General features: G+C 37.7%; 1 protein-coding gene across 4 annotated transcripts in view; it reads right to left on the reverse strand.

Moving 5' to 3' along the window:
- The window catches only part of PCDH11X (protocadherin 11 X-linked), a 459,145-nt gene that overhangs the window by 159,675 nt on the left and 275,998 nt on the right, over window positions 1-23,472 (reverse strand). The gene's annotated exons all lie outside the window — the stretch shown is intronic.

Raw genomic sequence — 23,472 nt, forward strand, 5'->3', positions numbered from 1 at the left:
AGTGTATCAGAAAAGTCACATGCCTACACACATTTGGAGTATCCCAGTGGAAGTCTCTACAAGATTATCTTGCATTAAGCCAAAGCCAGTCACATTTGGTTTCTTTGCATGGAGTGACACTGAAGCTGATGGGATAAATAGGCACAGTCTCAGGGTGTTGAGATGCTTGACCCATGACTCAGATGGGCTCTACATGATTAATAATGTTAAGAAGGAAGTAGTTTTGTCAGTCAAAACATAACGAATAGTCCCATTTCCACTGGAAATTCTTAATATTTCAATATTCCTCCCAAAGTGTTGAGCAATGACAGCCTTTCCTATACTGCGCTCCCCAGCACAGAGAAGATGATGTGCTGTTTTTACTTTTCCATTCCCAACTGAAATAAAGGAGGAATGAAATTAGAAAGAATGTTTGGACATGAACTTTGGGGACCAAATGGAAGTACATAGATTTCTGTCAGAAGTAAAACAAAATAGGAATTTTTCCAGTGTGTCATAAGCTTTAGGAGGAACAAATGAACAAATAATGAAAAATTAGGTGGATTTCAAACACTAACTCAGAAGATGAATTATATAGAAGAGTTTAAAGGCCTCAGTTTCCAAACACTACACTAACAATAGTGCAAGAGCAACAATAGTGCAAGAGTATTGATCCAGAAGAGGGGTAGAATTAAAAAATAAAAAAGGGAAACAAACCCCCCACAACAGTAATATGTATAATATAATCCAAAGTTTTCCCTTTCTTTTGATTTTTAAACAAAAATCTTGGACATAAGATGGATATAATCTCATTCAAGAACAGCTTTTCCTATCCATCTAATCCTTGCCTGGCACAGGTAAACTGTTAGATAAGTTAAATTATATTTAACTATAATACTAGAACTAAATTTTCTCATGAGCTAAATGTTTAGAATAGCAATAAACGAAAAGTAACAGAGCAGACCTGGTATTATGAGAAGAGCACAAAATTCCAAACCAAAATTCACTCAAGAGACAAGGAGAGGGTCCAATGTTTCCAATATTTCCCAACTTGGGACACCGGGATGTAAAATAATTTGGGAGTTGAAAAACACTTGATTGATTGTGTTAGGAGTAAGAAATGTCTTTTTTGTTGTTGTTTAAATGTTATTTGAGCTTTTAATAGATATACATTACAGAATGTTGTTATTGTTTGCTTTTCCCTTATTTCAGTTTTCTGAAGCATTTCTGAAGGAAATCTCCATGCTGCAAGCAAACCTTTAATGGACACGCTAATACAAATTATACAGATGGGCAAGCTAAGGATTTATTAGGAACTCCAACTGTTAAATTTCCTTTGAAGTCTTCAGATTCAGCACATCCACACTATAAACCCAGAGGTGAAGTGATAAATTTTGTAAATTGGAAACAGAGGCACACTAAGCTCCCAGCTATTTAAATAGTTGCTCAAGGGATTTAGGGCAGAAATTGATTAGTTTATGAAAGAAAGTTCTGGTCACTGGGGATAACAGGGAATCCAACCAAGCTCCAGTCACAGATTCCTCACCTGCTACAGCTGAAACACACCTTGTGTGACTGTCACGGTGTGAGAGTGAAACCGCAGAGAGTTGTCTAAAACCATCCTTCCTCTTAAAACTCAATTGGTGCTTTCCAACACAAACTGTATTTGCTTTCAATTGCTGCTATAGCTTTGACTCTACTATTATTTTGATTTCTCCTTGAGGTTCAGAGTCAGGTGCTTTGTTGATTGTAAATAGCAAACATGAAAGAATAATTATTAATGTAATTATCAAACTTATCACGAATGTCAAAAAACAACAAGTCTTCAATAAAACCTACTTTACAAGATTAAAGCTTCCCAAGAGACCCAGCGACATTTACATATTTTGATCTGGAAAGGAATGTAAAATCATACTAATGACAGTAAATCACACCAGATATGAGCAGCTCAGTGCTCCTAACGAGAAGGTACTGAAAGGAAGCAAAGTCCCAGAAGAAGGGAGAAGAAGGTGGGCAAAGCTCTGCTCATCACAGGTAACTCCTGGAATCTAGGACAAAATGTTGTAAAGGTACCTGTCCACACAAAATTGACTTTGCTGCTGTAACGTGCTCCACAGACATGACTGTGTTGCTTTGTGGCTTACAGGGACTGTCAGTTGATGCATGCCCTCCCTTTCTATAAAAACCCTCCAGGGGGCTTATGAAAATGCATGAAAAATCAGGAAAAATATTGTTTTGAGTATGAAAAATGAAACCCAAGTTTGGAAGGGAGAGGGAAAGGACTAAGAGGAGAATCAATCCTGGAAAGTAAAGGAAAAAAAGTTGCCATGGGCAAAGGGATGAGTAAGCAGTGACATGGAGGTACCACAGAAATGCAGGAGAAATAGGAGAAAGTTAAAGGGAAGGTACAGGTGAAGAAAAATTGAAGAGAGTAACGTAACATAAACTAATTATTTATGTTTATTTTCCCTAGAAGCTTAGCTGCCAAAACATTGGCCTCACTTGCTCTATGCTATCAGACTCCAGAAGACATGTAATTAAATCCCCTGCTTGACTAAATAACCCAAACTGCCTCATTTTCAAATGGTTACTGCTTTGCCAACATACCTAATATTAACAAAGACATTGACTGATTGAAGTGTATGGCCAGGTCATTATTTCTGATATTACAGGATTTTAAAAATTGCATCTAGAGTATAAGAAAGCATTTATAAGCAATTAATTTCATATTTCATATTAAATATTGTATTAAATTAAACTGCATGAATATGCAATCCAGTATAATTTGTCATTACTTCTGAAACTCCTTAATAGGTAATTTCTGGGAAAGAGTTATTTCAATCATTATTTATTAAATAATATTCACCAATTATTGCCAGAAATAACGTGAAAGTGTTAGCTTTTAAAGAGTGTATCCTCCTTTGAAGGATACTCCTTAGGTAGAAGGGCACAATAAGGAAAAGACATGCAGTTAATTAAAAAGCACTGCACATGGACACACAAAGACACATGAAATACACTCATCTGCTAAAATGATTTTAGTTTTTGGGAATATCGAAACTTCCTTCAAGCATATTAACTTGCAGGTGGTTCAGTTTTACCCAGGTTTATGCCAAGCCCCCATGTATACAAGCCATTCAAATGCACGTTCACGAGTGTAACCTGAAGGTAGACTGCACTTAAATCCTTTTTATTTTAAGGTGGAGAAAAGTAATAGTTCAGAACCATAACTCCACAGAGTAATGAAATAAAAGTTATTACTCTTATTACTATCATTAAACTATCATGACTGCCCACAATAATTTCTTTCCATTTTTATATATCCTGTAAAGTTGAAGAAGGAAGAGTAGAATCTTATTTATCATTAAAGGAAAGCTTTCAAACAATGATTTTTTGAAATAAATCATTTAGGTAAATATGGACACACTAAAAATAGATTCATAAGACAGAGGAGAGAGATGGAACAAAGCAAAAGGCAGTGGAGAAATGAAGTTGCTCCTTATACAGAGTTCAAAGGAATTATGAAGCCATACTTGCTGTGGGTAATATGCTTTTATTTACCCTCCCTTCCTTTGTGCCTGATAACACCACTGTGGCACTGCTCCTACTGATCACTTTGGTCAATGATTCTCTTGGCTCATCTGTCTGTACATCAGCCAGGAAGGAAAAAGGACTTACAAAATCTACCCTGAGCAAAAACCATAAAATATTTTAATGTAGTAACACGAGTCTGAGCTCACCGAGTCCTTCACGACTGTAGATAGCTGATACAAGGATTAGTTTGTCAGGAATGGAGAGAGGCTGATTTTGGAGAAGAAAATGAAAAAAGTGGACAGCGTGGGGAGAATCATGGTGTAATGGTAGAAGGATCCCATCAGAAAATGACTTAGGATTCTGTTATCACAAGGTTTAAGTAGTGTAAACTTTGAGGTATAAGATAAAGTATAGATGCTTTGCTCCAACATGAATCTCCATCTGGGCTGTTCACTGACATTAAACAGACATTTCTATTTTACAGGAGACTATGACTGCCTGATAAGAGAGACATGACCTTTCCTTTTCCTATCTCTTTCCCTCAACAAAAATGGTCTACTTCAAAATGTCATGGGAGTGTAAGAACTTAATCTCAAATCTGTCACAGGACCAATAGATTCATTGCCAGTGAAGTATCTTTTTTTTTCCCCCTCCATCCTTAATGTGTGGTAAGTAGCAACTCAGTCTTTGCTTTCCTAACCAATAATCAAAATAAAATCAACCATCCACGAAAATCCCTCATATGCATGCAATAAACTATTTTCTTTGAACAAGTATGTGAGATCATGTTTTGGATGAGGTGATTTAATCCATAAGATACCAATTTTTTACTTTAGAACAGATCAAAAGGTAGGAAATGCTTCTTGAGAGTGGTCCTACAACAAATTAAGCAGCACGGTAGAGACTCATACTGACACTGAGCAGTTCAGAAACCAGGCAATTTTGTGAAGGCAGGGATTTGCTGCTGGCCTGGAACAGGGTGGTTGTACACCTGAGCACAGACTGGGAGAGGGAAGAAAAAAAAAAAAGTGAGTTCAATCCCAGTTCTGGATAGGAGAGTTTCTTTCTTCCATATCCTACTTCATAGTGAAATGCATTCCCTCTAGTTTAAGTCGTGTAAGTAGATGGGGCTGGAAGATGTTAAATGTAGTTGTCCACTTACCAGCTCTCAATGACAGACAGTATTTTGCTGAGTTCTTATTTACAGAGAAAATTTTGATAAATTATACTTGAATTCTGCATGGTCTGGAAAGATGCATCTACTTTTTCTCATGATTTTTAAATACCTTTTTTCCTAGGATAGCAATAATTTAAATTCATTTTACAAAAAGTGAACATATAAAGGGTGTATAAAGAACAGATAATTAATCTGATCTTCCAGTCAGCTTTTCTTTTCGCAAATGGCACTATTAAGGAAAGCAGAATTCTTTACTTTCATTTCCCAGTAAGTCTTGATTAAAATATAACTATAATAAACGTCTTTTAATTGACTTCAGATGAGGTAGAAAAGTGGCATTATTACAGATATTATCTGTTCGAAAGAGATCAATGGATTATATAAAATGTTAAGGGCATAAGTTACAGTGAAGGCTCAATCTTACAATGAGCTTGATGTCCTCTACTTCAACCCAGGTGGCCTTGGTTTCCACTGACTTTAAAAAAGGTTGTGAGAAGTCAGTACTTTGTAAAATTGCATCTCAAATGCACATAATCTAACCCTGATCTGGGAGGTAGGATTGAGTTCAAGGACATCACTGTTTAATTTGAAGCCATTAAGGCAACTTTTTAACAGCATTTTACTCAGTACCTTGCAAAATCTTCTGCTTAATGACTAAATGTCAGTATTCCAATAAAGTCAGAAAAAGGTATAATAAATAGCATGTATTTCATGACATAACACCATTGGAAATCTTGCTGGATTTTCTTTTCAGGAAAACTCTTAAAAGCTCAGGCTTGGAATCAAACCTTTTAAGAATTGCTCTGACTCACAAAAGCACGTAGAGACAGGACAAGGGGGAATTGCTTTAAACTGAGAGTAGGTTTAGATTAGATATTAGGAAGAAATTCTTCCCTGTGAGGGTGGTGAGGCCCTGGCACAGGTTGCCCAGAGAAGCTGTGGATGCCCCATCCCTGGAGTGTTCAAGGCCAGGTTGTATGGAGTTCTGAGTAACCTGGGCTAGTGGAAGGTGTCCCTGCCCATGGTAGGGGGTGGAATGAGATGATCTTTAAGGTCCCTTCCAACCCAAACCATTCTGTGATTCTTTAATTTTAGTGGGAGCAAAACGCGAACATCAAAATGCCTCTAAGGGAGGAGTTTTGTACCTCAGTTTAGGACATGATCCAGAAGGGATCACACACTGAGGGTTGAGTAAATTACAAATTAACAACCTGTATCTTGCAGGCTGTGAATTATTTGCATGTACTTCTGAAGCCTCCTGACATAACCCTGCATAGGCTGCAGCACAGGTGAAGTTTCAGGTATGCAGCACTGCAATGGAACCCCACAGTGTGAGGGCAAAACATGGGAAAGCATTACGAGGCAGTAAAACATTATTATGCAGTGCAAAGCATTCAACTTTCAAAAAAGCTTGGCTTTATTTATGTGCTATCCTGCAAATTCAATTACAGGATTGAAAATTAGTTACAGGTTTTCTGCTTAAAAGTGCTTGTACTCATTTTAGTGTAGACTTCTTTCTGTCTCTGTGCCTAAATTATTCCATTAAACACAGGAACACAGTGACAGTCTTCTGCAGCTGCAAATTCTGCTCAGTGCTCTCCTAATGTGGGTTGGTCAGATTAATACACACGTAACTCATCCCCTCTGAAACATCAGTATTTCATTTACCATTAACTATGAGATAATGTCAAAGCAAGAAGAGGCAGCTCTACAGAAACCTGCCTGAAAGGGTTAGGTAGGCAGAGTTCAGTTACAATTGTACCATGTAAGAGGGAAGAGTATCTACATTGCCTGCAAAGTGTCTAAAGAAACACCTATAGGTATTATCTCTGAGTAGTGTTACATATTTCCATTTAAAAGTTCAAAACCAACATTTGCAGGTGGAATGATTAACCTATTTCTTCTTTCTCGTTCCTGGTATGCTTTGAAACCTTTAGGGCTATAGGACTGTTATAGTTTCACCTCAATAGTAATTTAAAATTAGCAAGAGAGGAATTTTACAATTGCATTACTTTAAAACTCCAGTTTGGAAAAGAGAATAAGGCAAATACAAGATGGATAAAATGCATATTTTCTTTAACTGGCAAGTGAATATTCACAGTTAAGAATCACCATACATTGGGGAACCTATGGTGTCACATTTTTATGAACTCATAGGATCTGAACCTCTGCAGCCAGTTTCCTCAACCAGATTTCTCCCCTTTCACTGGTCTGACTGCCCTATACCACCATGGAATACATTTGGCTGAAAAGACTTATTAGACCAAAAAAAAAAAATAGAATAAGCATGCTAACGAAGCTATCATTGCATTTATTATAAACTAAGCTTGTAATGGGATTATTCTTTGGAAAATTTGTTAAAGAAATGAAGTTTGTGATGCAGGAAGCTTAGAGAAAAATTAATGAATTCACAGATGTTCACCTTAATGAACAACAGATTGAGAATATATTATTAAATTCAAAAGGAAAAGTTTGCATATGTTGTCAAAATTAGGTTTTGATCTCTACAAGCATTGTGTTCATGTGAATAATCAATTAATAATTGATTAAAGGCTTCCTCCAACTTTATCATGTTGGAACATTTTATTTTTTATTTCATTTCTCCTGAGAACTCAATAGATCAATGTGTGAATAGGTTCCTTCTTGGTACCTTAATATATAGTATCTATCTCTGATAGAAGAAATCCCATTACCGTGACTAAGCAGTTGTCATATTGTTACAGCTGAGCAATAAGAACCTTCTTAGCACAAGCATCCTTTTTCTGAAAGATTTTCTCACCTTCCCAGTGTTTGTGCTAAGTAGCAGTTCCCTTAGGAATCTGAACTCTCAGTGTGGGAGAAAGGATGTATCAGCCTTGTATCTGTTGCACAAGTCCTACAGAACAAGAGGTGGGAAGGTAGGAAGGGAAATGTGGCCAGATCCCAACTTTTACACAAAACTCAGGCATCACAGTCCCTCGACCCTGGGAAAAGGCCATCCAATTCAAAAGGCATTTAGAAAATGTGAAAGTAGCATCACACAGAACTGCAATTTATGGCATTCTAATTCAAGGGATGAAAGCTAACTACAAATCTCTTCCTATAGAGCTGTATTCCATTTACCTCTGATAGAACTTGAAACCAGGGCTGGAAGAAAACTTTTATGAAATAAGAAAAGAATTTTATAATCTTCATGCATTTCAGTGGAGTCTGGACTTTGGGCCAGTCCTTTATGCAATTCCATAGTAAATTAACAGCAACAAACATCATGGAGCTCGATGAGCTCTCTGTGGATGGTAGGGAAGCACCTGCTGGATCCTGCCTGTTGATGAAGAAAAATGCCTTGGACAGTAGAAACTGCTGTAATTCCAGTGGATTACAAAGCAAACTGCACATTCAGAGCTATGAAAAGTAACAAGAAAACTTGCTTTGAAATATTCTTCCACTCTCAAGAGTTCTAGTCCTGAACTTTATCAGGGAGTACCCAGGAAAGTGCAAAGGGAGGAACAGTGGAGTCAGGATGATGCTTGGTGTCCCACTCGCTTTCTGAGGAGATGGTCACCCTCTGGAATATAGTAGAGGATCAAATTCCCAGACAAACACCACCTGCAGCACTCCAGCACGTTTAAATCACTATTAGAGGTTTAAATCAAGTTGGCAGCAAATTGAACTGGGACAACTAAGGAAACAACTGAACCAACACTGCCCAGACCCTCCCCTGGAGGATGATCCTCTGCAATCTGACTGCAGGGTCACACAACAGCCTCTCTGCCAGTGGGGTACAGGAAGCAGTTTTTGTTTTCTTCGCCCAGTAAAATCTGTAGAAAGATGTTTTAGGAGTGCCTGAAACCCACTGCAGCCAGGTCACCCTCTGTGGGGCAGGTAAACAGCTCTGTGCAGAGCTCCTCATAAACCAGCACCCAAAGGCTTTAGTACCACTCCTGTTGGACTCAGGGTTTCTTAATACCTTTCTAAATATTTTTTTTTTTAAATTTTTGGCCAAAAAAACCCCAGAAAACAAAATCAATTTCACATACACACTTGCAAATACATGGAATATACAAGTAATAGTATATATTGTGTAGGAACTGAATGTCTCTTGAATGCAAACACAACCTGTCCCTGCAGGAATCTTAACAGAATGTAAATAGTATTTTGGGATACGTTACATCATCGCTGTTACCTCAATAGCTCTCAAAAGTTGTGAAAGAATGTTTGCAATTTATAGCAAGCTATAACATGAAGTGAATTTATGACACCATAAAACCAGCCAAAATCTCCACACAAAATCAACCCATCTTGCCAGGACTTATTTAACTAGCAGAGCTTATTTTTCCAAGAAATATGGGAGATACAGATTCATTTTTATACCAATTTTCTTTCACTGAAATTCCTAATTTTTCAAATGATAATAAAAGCTTAAAATAATTTCCAGGTTTACATTAGATGAGCTGGTTTTTTTAATACCAATAATTTAACTTGGAGCTATAAAGGCTCATCCAAAACTTTCCACAAAAATGATTCCTCACATATCAATTCATTTTAAACAATTCCAGATAAGGGTATAATTTAACAAACCTTTCATCTCTAAAATAATAATTTCAAACTTGCCAAAAAAGAAAAAGAAAAAAAAAGCTGTCCTGTTCAGATGCAGAATATTCTGAAACCTAGACAAAAAGAAAATGAAATACTGTACTTTGAGAGGCTGATAACAGAGTTGGTAACAAAACACTATTTTCCACCTGGCTTTTGTAGACCCCAGAAAATACATTCAGCAAATTCAAATGCATATTAGCTCAGAATGGAAAATACCCAGCTACTCCTTAAGATTCAGCCAATACACTGGCAGATAAGCCCTTCTCATCTGTCTGCGTTTGGAAATGGTCCTGAATAGTTGCAATACACATGGAAACTGGTCATCAGAGACGTTTGTTTAATAGCTTTATTAATTCTGTTTGTTTATTGAAAGTCCTTAACCAAATTGAATATTAATGTTATTTTCTGCAAGACATCCCAACAAACCTAATCCTCAGATGTGCAGCAACTAATTAAAAAGTTGTGTGGATGAGAATTGGGTTACCCTTCACTTTGTCAGCAGGCTTGCACACTGAGGCATAGATTGCCTGAACTTACTTAGATTGAAAGAGATTTAATTATGAAACAGAAAGTAACTGTAATGCGAATGCAATTTATTGAAACCAAAGATTCAATTGTAACTATGTAAAAGGGTAAATTTACAGGTTACATAAATATAACATCTTACAGGGAAAGTAAATGTTTTTTTTTTGAAACACCGTAAAACCAGCAGTGAAATGCTGAAGACCTGCAGTAAAACTAAGCAAAAGAAAATAAAAGCTTTATAACAAGAAGAGCTTTTCCACAGAATTGGTCATATTTGCCAGAGATACTGCTCGCATACAACTATTCCTATTATCTTCTCTCATTTTAAAATTACTTTGAGGCATAAGAATAAGAAGAATAAAGAAGATGAGTATTGAACGGTTGAGTCTAGACAATAGGCACGAGCTGGCCTTTATCTTCTCTTGAGGGACTTCTGAGATTATGTGATGCAGTACCTTTTTCTTTCTGAGAAATGGATGACTGAAGTCAGCAAATAATTTAGACAAAGCCCAACTTTCACAAACCTAGTCAGAAGAATATTTCTCTGATGTTTTGTTTTCTTTCTAAGAAGGGTTCTATTCATTTAATGTATTTAGATACATTAAAAAAAAAAAAAAAAAGAAAAAAGAGCTAAAATGAAGGAGTTCTTCCCTTATGCTCCCAAGAATTTCAAAAGAACAAAGCGATTATATAAAATCAAATCAGACAATATTCTCTGGTTTACAATACTAGGTCTTTTCTTAAATCTGAAGAACAGATGAATTATGCCTGTTCATACCACCATTTATATGAATTAGTACTTCTTTGCCACCCAGAGTATTTTTACTAGAGGCTAGAGATTAATATAGAGACATACAGAGACATGAAAGTGCTTGATGTGTTTGCCAAGATTATAATTTGTTGTATACTTAATATCCAAGACCAGAAATGCAATGTGCTTGCAAATACTGCTTTTCTTTGAAAAAATTAAAACTGATATTAATGTCCCTAGGAGACAGCTTTCACCTGCTTACAAATAATCTATTTGTAAAACAAAAGGCAGTGCAGAGCAGGGATGGAAGACAAAGGGACTGTTAATAACAAAAACAAACAAACACAAATCCCCCAAAACACCAGAAAAAAACCCATATAAACAAAAAACTTTAGTTTATTTCTATTTTTCCTCCATTTTCCGTTGTCAAGATTAAACCCTTGTGAAAAGTAAACAACACACAGTTTTGAATTTGTGAGGAAATATAAATTACGTACTTAAGAAGGAGTTCACAGACTTAACAGACTCTGAGCAAGGCAGAGTCTGACCTTGACCTTGTCCTGTTGAATCTCAGATTTAATAACATAGAACTGAATCATTGCTGGAGCAGTGGCTTGTGTGGTGCTTAAGGAGGAATTCCCCTGCTACAGCAACTGAGAAATGAACCATTGCTCCAGCAAGATGTTAGTACAAGGATGTAATTAAAGTTCCTACTAACTGGAAGAAAAATCAGGATTTTCTTACACGATTAAGTATTTCCTGCCCTGATTTTTACGACAAAGTGTCCAACTTTTCTAAATCACAGGCAGGATTTTGTCTGTAAGTTTACAAGCATAAAGTTGCAAGGAGAAGCAAACCAACATTTCTTTTGAATTTGCAGTTTTGGACTCCACAACATGCTTTCTGCCACACCTAATTTGAATGTAAAGTTCTCATTTTGCTAGATGCAACTTCCTTGTCCAATACTTCTGTCAGTTCAACCAGGCTTCTCTATAATCAGCATTGTTCTAATGCCTAAGAAGCAATAGGCAATGTATTGCAGCACACTAAGGACTGACCAAGACATCTCTAAACACATTCTGGAGAGGTCTTTAAATATCACTTACCCTTGGTTCCAAAACAGATGTTTGTTTCTCCCACACTTTAAAGGCTGATATGAATAGGTTTTTATAAGAAATCAGACAATACAGTAAATCAGAGGACATATAACACATACTAAAAGTATAAATGCCCCTTTTCAAAAATTAAAAAAAAACAAACCAGTAAATCTTGTTTTCAGTGAAACGTTACAAAAAAATCCCCCCAAAAAAAAAACAAAAAAAGAAACCTGTAATCATTTTATGACTTAATTTCTTGCCATACATGCCTAAAGGAAGTTATTTATGCCACTGGTAATTTCTCTTTTTTCTCCTAAATTGAACAGAACTGAAATGATGTGAGGGTGGGTTTGACTTCTCTGAATCAAAGGTATGATTAAAAATTAAAGCCAAAGTTCCATTTTCCACATTTCATGTCCATATGACATGTGACACACCCAAGCCCTTGTACCACTGTGTGGGCACACCTCAACATGAACTCCATGAAGCACGTTCCCATCCTTGAAAGCCTCATAGATCCAAGCCCTAGACACAGATCTCAGTTATTCAGGGACACAGGGTGGCCTTGCAGGCAGTATAAAGTCTTTTCAGGCTCTCTGGAGCAGGTGCCTGCCTGGCTGTACAGCGGCCCTGTGTGCAGTCAGCAGACTGCAACATCACAGATGAGAAATGAGAAATTTTGAGGGCAATTGAGCACAATGAATTTTCACAGTGGATCAACACAAAGTCATTTAGAATGGGTATTTCTGAAGCACTGATACAATGAACACATTTACAGTGTTCAATGGCCCTAAAAAAATCACCCTTTCACCTGTGGCAGAGCTACTGCTGAGAGTGAATTCTTAGATGTCTTTTTTTAATGTCTATTTATGTGCAGTGTGCATAGATATACATGTCAACACACACACATGCATACCTTCAATGTACCAGTCAGCCACTTGGTACATAATGAGGAAAAAAAAAATAAATCTATTGAAACAGAAAAGCTCACCAAGTTTTAAAACCCCCCATGCTTTTTGATTCTTTCAAATCGCAAAGTAAACCCCTCAGTAATAGCAAACCTCACTTTAAGAATACAAAAAAATATAAAACTGGAGAGCTACACAAATCTGGTTATCTTACAGAGAATAAATAACATACTGCTATCCTCTCCAGTTCTTTTCTTACATATGAAATGATGAGTTGAGGAGTGGGTCACCATTAGCTCACTGTGCACACCTGTGACAAGAAGCCCAACTTCTTGTGGAATATGAGGGAGTTACAGTCTTCCAGCTTCCTACAGTTTTCCTATTGTAGTTTACAGAATGCCACACATACTCACTAATAGGTTCCTATTTTTCTTTTAGATTTTTATGCTTAATCTGGGTTATTAAATAACAAAGATCAGAGCTTTACTTTTTACTGTTCAGCTACTTCAGCGGCCCCAGTAACTCTTTTGTCAGTGCTGGGTATTTTAAAGCAAGTCTGTCTTTGCATCAAAGCCTTGCCTTGGTCCAGAGCTAGTTATTATATCTGCAGGCATGGCAGCTAACAACAGGCAACACCATTCCAATTTATTCTGCACCATCTCCATGCTTCCCTTCTCAGGGATTAAGTACCTTAAAGCAACCATCTTGTTTCTATTTCTGTGACCAATGCCAGTTATTTCTGAAATAACAATACATGCTTCAGTAATAACAAGTCATTTCCCCTTCCTTTGACTGACGAATGGATTTGCCACCTACTTCTGTTAGTGCTTTCAAGACCAGCCAAATTAACCTTTTGCCTGTCTAACAGCCCGTTTCACCCTTAGCACAGCCTGTCAAAGCAGTTAAGTACAGCAGAACCAGAAGACTCCAAGCCACCCTTTAGAGATTACACAGAATTTTGGCACATGTCTCTTCTGCTGTTTGAAAGAAAAGAACTTGCTGCTTTTTTCTTGCCCAGGGGCTGCACACCAAACATAGGAGTTTCTTTTCACAAGTAAAGCATTGAAGAACTCATTGCAGTGTCAATAAAGTTGTTCTGAGAAGACAGAACAGGTTTATTCTTTATTAATAAACTATAAAGTTGTAGATGATCATCACATGATTGTTTTAGGAGCAAGTGGGTCCTCCTTCCCTTACTACCCTTCCATGTTTGACTTCTCCAGCCATCAGAAGGCTGCTGATGTGATAAGTAGTAATGACATGAATGCGTGACACCAAGAGATCACATCTGCTAACAAGGAAAGACACTTTCTAAATTTGGGAGCTAGAGAAAAGATGCTTAACTTGGTAGCTATAAGCTGTCAATGCCACTCCTCACTTTCTGATATACATCTCTAGGTTTACAATGCAAACTTGAAGGCATTAATAAAAAAAAATCCTGCTGGTGTCGGTCATCTTTTGAGAAAGTATTGCGATCCCAGTGGTAAGAACAGAAAATAATACTTCAGTGACAGCTAATTTTCTACAGTTATATTCAGGAGTGTTGGTATATAACCCCTTCCTATCTATAACAGAGATTTTCTCTCACTTAGTAGAATCAAGAACAAAACAGTAAGTAACCCTCCTAAATCTTGTTTCAATTCCTAAGGCTGCTGCAGGAGCTGCCAAAGGAGGTTCTCCTTATCTGCACAAGCCAGTTTACAAGACCCTAAATGCTCTCAAGGCCCAAAGTGTCTTTAGGACATTTGATAGGTATTCACTCACTGTGCCCCTGTACATTTAATAGCCTGATGCAAATCCACAGTGCAAAGAAACTAATCTGTGCTGTCCCAGCAACAGTCAAACACAGACTGTCAGGAACAACGTCAGCCAGGGCAGGGGAAGCAGAACTTCATCTGCAAAGCTGTTGACTTTGTGACTTTGGAGATCCACAGCTCAGATACAATAGGGAAGACAGCTGAGGAAATACAAAGTGCATAGACACTCATAGCATTTTCTCTGCTCTTTCTATGACACCTGCAGATTGTGGTGAGATCTTCCCTTTACCTCCTCTTCTCCAAGACAAACCAACCCAGTTCTCTCCTCATAAGAGGTGCATCAGCTTGCTGACTACCTGGTGGCCTCTGCTAAACTTGCTTCAGTAAGTCCATGGTTCCTTGGAGCAGGGAACCCAAGCCCAGACATAGCTCAGACTCCAGACAGGGTCTCACAAGAGCTCAGTAGAGAACAACAATCATTTCCTTGCACCTATTGCCTGCATTCTTGATAATGCAGCATGGGATGTGTTTGAATTACCATATGTACAGTGTTTTGCAATTGAAAATTTCTTTCCCATGTAATGGATCCTTCAAATCAAGGGGGGAAACGCTGTGCAAGTCCAAAAGATATTAAGGTTCCAGAGTTCAGGCTTTGGAAATTTCTGTTGTGAAGGTTATTATGTCAGTGTCCTCCCAGGAAGGGTTGACAGAAGAAGAAAATATCAGAATATGACAGAACATACTGAACCACACTTTTCACAGCTCACTCCAATCAGCAACCAAGGACACAACCTCAATAAATTCTTAATAAGTTTACCAGTTCTTAAACTACAGATGCTCACAGACCATTAATATCTAGCTTCCCAAATATTGCATCTGCTAGTGTATGAACTTCATAGAGTCAAACAGAATTTCTTTTCCTTTTCTTTTTTTTTTCAACACAAACAGTAGAAGCAAGTATTTCAAGTACTGTCATAAAATCAGAAAAACACAGATTAGTTTAGCTGTCAACATTTCAACAACCCAGACTGTGCTTATTTTAATATTTAATTATTTTCTAAAACTACTACAGAGATGCTGCTCTGAAACTGATACCGTCATCTACTTTAAATTACTGCCCTGAGTCTGAACTTAGGATTTCACTTTGTTGCAATTGCCCGGACAAAAAGACTGTAAGCTCTGTAAATCCTCTCCCCACACAATGAGAAACTGGGGCAAAATAGCAGATCCTCTATCATCCCTGACAGTGTAATGAATGTAATCAAGGGCCTTGAAGATATGGCTTGTGCTTCTCTGCAGAAACATTGCTTATTCCAAGGAGTGACTCACCAAAGAGAATGGGGTGGAAAAGTGCCTTTGATCACTCTCAGGATGTTCTCTGTACTTCTTAACCACAGCTCAAGAAACTCTTAATTGTCCACTACCCTCTTTTTTTGTTCCTTTGTTTTGCTGTTTCTCTGAAGCTATTGAGTAATTTTTGCAATTGGATTGCAAAAACTTGTATTATCATCAGATAATACAACTTGAAAAGAATTGTTGCAGTTTCTGTGGAGTTCATAAAGGTTGTTTATAAGCAAGCACAAACATCCATTCCTTGGTTGTTTCAGTACTTATAGCTGCCTATTACTTGTTCAAGTATTTCTGGTTTGACCTCCTTTTGAGTGGCTTTCCTAATAAACAACTTTAAAAATGCAGACTATAGCTTGCTAAAGTTAAACCACATGGAGAAATTAAATTGAAAATAAAATAGTACTACATTATACTAGAGTAAGCCTCTCTCAGCACAGTAAAGTTACCTTCCCTCACAGCAAATCCAGTCAAACTTCACATTGGCCATCTAAAACCACCTTTGTGCTTTCTATTGCTGACTTAAATCTCACATTAAAGCTACAAAAACTTTAGTTACAAACAACGTGCAGCACAAGGACTGAGGTCCATGGACAGCACAGCAATGCCAGGAAACAAAAACACTGTAATATTGCAGTTAGCAGTTTTCTAGTTATTGGTTTAGCAGCACTCCTTTGCTGTTTCAGAGAAGAGAGCAGAAATAGTGCCCACCTGTCCTTCCCTCCAACTATTATGGCTTATGTTGCAGATAGGGGGAATGGGAAAGCTCAGTGAGGGAGCGACACACAAAAACCCAAACCATTTTTTATACTGCTATAAAACCATAAGACAGCATAAAGGCAGTGCAATGCCTGCTGAACTGGTGCAGTTGACAGGTATATGGATTGAAAATATGCTGACAATTAGGAGCCTTGGCTGAAAAAAAGCAAACATACACAACTTTCAAAATGACGCTACTACCGCCTACACATTTCAGCCAGCTCAAAGCTCTGGCATCAGTGCACAGCTGGCAAGGAAGGAGGCCTGTCCTGGAAAGGGATCCAGTGTGGTTTCTCTCCAGTCTAACAATCCCAGTTCTCAGTACTGACAGGGAATAAATACCTTTTGCTTCAAGGAGCTGATCTTGAGCAGGAGGCCCAAAGGAAAGGATTAGGAACTCTTATAACAAAGGCAGCACGGATGAACATTAGTCCTTCTCTGGTACCAAAGGAGCTTTCACGGGAAAGGTGCTCTACATGGGTAAAATACTCAGGAATCACCTGCTCTCTCCTGCTGGATCTGTCCTAAGGAGTGGGAGCCCTGGGCTGGCACAGGCTCTAACCTACCTACAGCTGTCCAGTCCCATGCAGAAACCCAGAGGAGCTGCTCTTTCATGCTGTCCCGAGCACCTGCACATAGAGGCTCTGATGTACAAAATTAAAAGATATTTTCAAGAGTTCTCACATTTTCCTGTTTTTTTGAAATAGGCAGGAAGGAAAGAGACTGAATGGGGTTTGGAGTCTTCCGAGGGCAGGAAAGCAGGAGATTCAGTCAGAACACGGGGGCACAGTGTACGTTGCAAGGTTGAAGTTCTATTTCCTCCTCCAATTTGTCAAACAGAATGTTATAAAGAGTTACAGAATCAAGAAATGTCAGAAAAATACAGAAAAGCTTTGAAACCTTTTGTGATAAAGCAAAATTAACAAGTATAGTTACAACAGCTGCATGCACAACTGTGTTTCCAAGGCAACAACTCACAATTCTTACAGCTACAAAAAATCCTTTGCACCACGGGGGATTTGTGAAATTAGGGACACTCCAGCTAAAATAGAATATAGAAAAACAGACTAAAGCAGGGAAGCAGCAGGAATGCCGAAATTATGAAACTCACACTGCTTTTAACAGCTGCTGCCTGAGCACACCTTGGTGATGGTTTGGTGGAGTCCTGGCCTCCGGGTCTGTCCCACCGATTTCCCTTTGTCTCCCAGGTCCCACTCACCAGTGCCACAGGAAAACAACTATTAGCCTAAAATTGGCAGAGCAATTACTGCCACTCTTTTCTTGCAGGGTAACAGCACAACCCTGCCCATGTTATTGCTGGCCTAAGCAAGTGTCTGGCCTACGAGCAAACCAGTGCACGGGAATAAACTCATCCTTCGGAATCATTTCATGGGAAGAAAGCAGAAAGCTCAATGCTCTTCTTTTAATATTATGGTTGTGCATATGTGACAATAAAATTGTAAACTTCAAGATTTAATAAGCAACTTTTATATGAACTCACAAATATATTAAGCTCCTCAGAAACAACTTGAAGGTTCACATGTATTTGTGAGCAGCACCTCTTAGACACACTGGACTGCATGTCCTGGAACTGAATATGTGCATACACAAGTTAAAGAGATAAAAGTAAACTTAAGGAGCTAAAAATACATAATTACACACCAAGTATGGGTACTGCTAATTTAAAAAAGCCCACAGGCATACATTTTTCCTCCAAAGCATTTGAATTTCCACTGTGAGGATTAGGAAGGTGCAAAATCAAGTCATGGAATTGAACAGGTATTTTACTACTAGCACTGGTAATTGGTTCACAGATAAAAGGATCCTGGACAGGTAAATAGGAACTGAAGAACTTTACACATGGGTAAACTGTTCCAGTTGTGTAAGTGTAGGGCAATAGGACTAAAATCAATAGCTATTTTGCATTTAAGGAGAAACAGAAATAAACCTTTGTTCAGGGCTTCTGCACAACCATCGGTTGGCTTCTCTGCCAATGGATCAGCTCTGCCTTTAGTCTCCTTACAGGATCATTAAGGTTAGAAAAGCCCCCTAAGATCAAGCCCAACTGTTAACCTAGCACTGCCACATTCCCCACTAAACCATGTTCCCAAATGCTACATCTCCACGTTTGTTGAACACTTCCAGGGATGGCGATCCCACCACTTCCCTGGGCAGCCTGTTGTGATGCTTGATCTTCCAGTGTTCTGGAAGAACTTTTTCCTAATATGCGATCTTAACCTCCCCTGGCCTAACTTGAAGACAATTCTTCTCATCCTGTCACTTGTTACCTGGGAGAAGACCAACCCCCACCTTGCTACAACATCCTTCAATTCTTTTCCTCCAAGTTCAGGACACCGGCTTTCTCACGCCTTACTGATAAATGCAAAACTTTGATTTGTATGATTTGCACTTTTTTTTGCACATAAATTCTAACACTCCCTCCCCTTCACACCACCACTTCCCATGCCTTGACATTACTCAGGACACACAAACAGTGTGAGGTGATCAGGGAGCACATTTCTCCTGTCTTAGTGACATTTCCTATAGAGGTGCTGATACAAGAATAAGTGACAGACTGTACATCCTGATCCTACTTCCTTCTTTCATCAAATGACTATAAATAAGAGATGACTACAAACATCTCTGTAGGCATATCTGGGGAATTTTTAGATCAAGATCGTTGTTTCTTTTCTTCGTTATTTGTGTAAAACCAGATTTTGATTGGGAGGGAACACTCTACAAAGATGGCTTTAGATGGACTAATGTGAGCTGTGATCTCTTCCATACCTTTTCTCTGTTCACATCCATTTTCATTTTAACAGCGATATCTGAGGCACAAGGACTGATTCATGACTTCAGGAATCATGACAGTGACAGAACTCAGGCCAGGGCTTCCTACCTGCTCCAGCACTTGTATTTTGATGGTTAAAAGCCTTCAGGGGTACATTCACCACTGTATATATTATATAGACTTACTCTAGAGCAAAGGCAAGAAAGGAGGACAATGTACACATGCTCTGCTGAAAAGAGTTAATTTTCATGACTTAATGAAGTGACTAGTGAATTTTATTGCTTTGTGAAGTGTTAATCACTCATTTCTATTAAAATATTGAAGATATTACATACTACATCATAACCCCTACATATTCAGTGATACAGAAGCCTATGAAAAGAAATATGAATATAGACTTAATGGAATGTGTGAGTTCTTCCCAGTCTTCAATGTACCATTTTCCTGCATGTTCATTAAAAATCAGATCAAGTTGTGGTTTGCAGGTTGAGTTTGGTGTCCAGCCCTCAGTGTGCCCTCATCCCCAAACACACTTGGATCAGTGCTGCTGCATTTCCACACAACCCAGTGCTCAGTCTGGTCATAATATACCTAAAGAAAAAGCTCTTACAGTCCCAGTGGCAGAGGGCTTGGACCCATTCTTTCCAAGGGATATTGCCATTTAAGACAAATGGACTATGAAGCCCCACGTACCCCCAGTGAGAGCAGATTTTGCCTTTTCTGATGAAGGTGTTTTTGGCAGCTCAACACAAGGAAAAATATCAATAGGTTCTTGGAGAATCAAAGCAACCCGTATATAACAATGCTCTTTGATGATATAGCCAATTGCTCTCTGCTTTCTAAAATGCTTCTGTGTCTCCTATAGATTTTCCATACATTATTTTTCAGCCACTTCTACTAGGCAATGTAAAGCTTTCTTAGCACTGCAGTCAATAAATGGAAATATAAAAGTCTTTATTTACACTAGCAGACAAGGGCTCTAATCCAGTCCTTGTAGAGCAATACATCACAGGTCTGTGGCTTTCTTTAGGGTTTATTCCCTCCCTGACAGAACTACAAACACAACTAAATCAAACCAAACACCTGGAGACCATCCAGTCGTATTTCCCCATCCTAAATGAGTAGTTGTTTCTCTGTCTGTCACATACCCAGTTGTACAACAGTGAGGAACAGTTTCAAAATGTTAGGGAGAAAGTGAAACCAGTCACTGGCATATCCCCCCATTTGTGTAACACAGTAATTTGTGCAGACATTTGTTCTTTTGCATTTACAAAGAAGAAAAGAAAGAACACATTTTTAACTCCCCGTTAAATGGAAGGAACCCAACTTGGCCTAAATAACTAAATACAAGTAACAGAAAGTACTTGCAAAAAAATTAGGATGAAATAGCCTTAAGCCTTTGAAGCAATATCTGAACAGACTGAACCAGATTAGATGCTAAATCATTTTTGCAATTCAGATACTTGATATTTTATCTGTTTAATAGGTTCCCCGTTTCTTTTCTCTTTACAGCTGCAACAGCAATTACAAGTGCAATGAATATTGATACAACAGAAAAACAAGCCATTTTTTCCTCACACTGTTTTTATATATGTAATAGGTATTTAGACACTACTAGTGTTGTGAATAACACATTTCACCAACATAAATGATAAGACTGTGGACAAGAGGCAGCTAAAATGTCAAGCATAAATTCTCAGAAACAAGGACAAACTCCTAGGGTAAAAAAGAGACACACATGAAAAAGAGAGAAATATTACAGAAAGGATAAGATAAAAAATTGTTCTTTCAGCATCTGAAAAAAAACTACTTGATAGCTACTCAGGTACCTGATTCTTTAGGAAAAAAAATCAGACATATCCACAAGTGTCAAACACATGTGAGATCTTTTACAGACACAGGGACACTGCAATATTTTCAGACACACAGCTCTCAAGGCACTTCTCATCTGAACCTTGCAAGGAGAACTTACACCACAAGGACTGTGAGCCTTTGCTTTTTCATGCAGTACATTAATGCATAACCTATTCGTGTGTAGCTTTTCCTAATTTCTCCTAATAATTAGTGTTCTGAGATACATTAGGGATGAAATCAGTTGGGACATTTGATTTATGTATGTTGTTTCAGAATAATTAATACAGTCTAGCAGGTACACACTGTATAATAAAAAAAGAAAGGAATATTAAAAATAAGGAGAAATTTTGGTGAGTTTCACGAGCATGAAATGCCCCTTAACATTTAAGAAAAACTGAGTATCTTCTCAATTTCAATTCATGTCAACCAGTAATTTCACCTCCCCTGCAGAATTCCAAATTTTGATGCATGCTCTCATATAGAATATTTACAACTTGCACTATTTTCCAGACCAATTTACAAGGGAAATACACTTTAAAATACAATGTAGTTTAATTCAACCTTCTCATTGCTACTGATAAGTCATACACACTTATTTACTTTGACTGGACATGACAGTAGAAAACAAAAGCCTGAGCGCTGAGCTGCTCTACCACTCCTCTGCAAATTAAATGTGTTTTGTTTTTCTATATGTTGAAAATGTACCTATTTATTTCTAAAGATGTGATGGTGATTTTACAGAAAAGAGTATTTAAGTCTTCAGAAAAATATCAAAATAAGAAGAGGGAAAAGTATCTCATAAAGGAGATAGAGATGTGAATTTATATACACTCACTCAACAGTAACAAACAAAAAATGTGCTTTAATAGACCAACCAACACTTACATGAAAATCAGAGAAGTCTTCTAATGGAAACAGAAAAGCAACATGGGATTTTTTTCTCATTGTCTCGTTCTTGTTGAGAAAGAACATATAAAGAAATGGTCACTATCAGTCATGCGGGGTTATGCTTAGAGAATAAATGTCCTTTGCAAAGCTTTATCATAAGGTGCATTCATCAGAATTTGTGGGGTTTTTAAAAATCAAAATCACAGCTCTTAAAGCAGACAAGCACATGAGTAATATCTCTGCAACTTAAGAGCCATTAACCTTACAACTGTATCGTTTGTCAAATGTGGAGGAGGACCAATTCCCCTTCCAGAAGTAGCATAATGATGTTACCAGATTTACAGTGTTAAAATAAACACGATGAAAGCAAAATAAAATAAAATAAAATAAAATAATAACTCATTTATAACCTATATACAACAGAATTTTTATGAGTTGTCTCAAGTGACTGATAGCTCTGAGCACCAGGATCCAACCTCCCAGCATATCTTCTATTCCTGTGACCATGGTCGTCCTCTATGTCTGTGACCTTCTAGCATTGCTTTAATATAATTATATCTCTCAGATAATGATCATTATGATGGCTGCCATGAGCAAAAAGATAAATTTGCTGTAAGCCTTTGTCTACTTTTCTGAAGTTTTGCCAGCATTGCACCTCAAAGTTTTCAATTTTATTCCTGCCAGGAGTACTTCTTTCTCAGGATTCATATTTTTTGGTTACTGCAAAGAAACAAAACGTGCTTTTTACCAGTTAGACCTTATACAGTTCAAGTTTCCTAAATGTTTTTCATGGGAATTTTAAAACCCTCCTCAACTGATGCATTTAACTGACAAGCAGCACAAACTGGTAAAGAGTGTAGAAGAGTTTAGGCTGAATCCTAAACAGTTATATTTAGTGTCTCTACAGTTCAATGACTGTGATGTTTTGCATCTCATTTTCATTAATGAAATATAGATTTTTGACACATTCACAGAGAGTCCTTATTCTTTGCAATATTTTGTTGCTTCCAAATTGGTGGTGGTGGTAAGATGCTGTTTTATTGTTACAGCTGAAATCTGTTCAAGGATTTGAATGGGAAATCAGTTTTACTACGTAAGGTCTTCTCTTATCCCATTTTACTTCTCCTGCCACACAAAGGAAAGGCTACAAACTGAACACAAACTTGTCTCATACATTCCCACAAGCTATTCGCTTGCTGTGATGACAGAAATTGTTTTTGTTATCATAAATACATATTTTTTTAGACACACCATCAAAATCTATACACATGGATGAAGTAATAAGAAATAATGTTTCTAAGTAGTCACAAAGCAACCTCCAGTTGCTCCTGCTATTCCATGTATCTTCCAATAATTTGATGGGGCAATCTCCTGATACATAAATCCACTATCTGTAATGGCTAAAGACAATTTCCTCTCATCAATCTGTTGCAGCTTCTAACCTATAAATCTTGCCACCTTGTGCAACTTCTGGATTGTCTTGTCTTTGATACTTTGACCAAAAGCTCAATTACTGGTTCCCTGCTGCAT

This window comes from Manacus candei, unplaced genomic scaffold (assembly GCF_025592945.1).
Source record: "Manacus candei isolate 608988 ecotype Guabito, Panama unplaced genomic scaffold, ASM2559294v1 h1tg000003l, whole genome shotgun sequence".
Lineage (NCBI taxonomy): Eukaryota > Metazoa > Chordata > Aves > Passeriformes > Pipridae > Manacus > Manacus candei.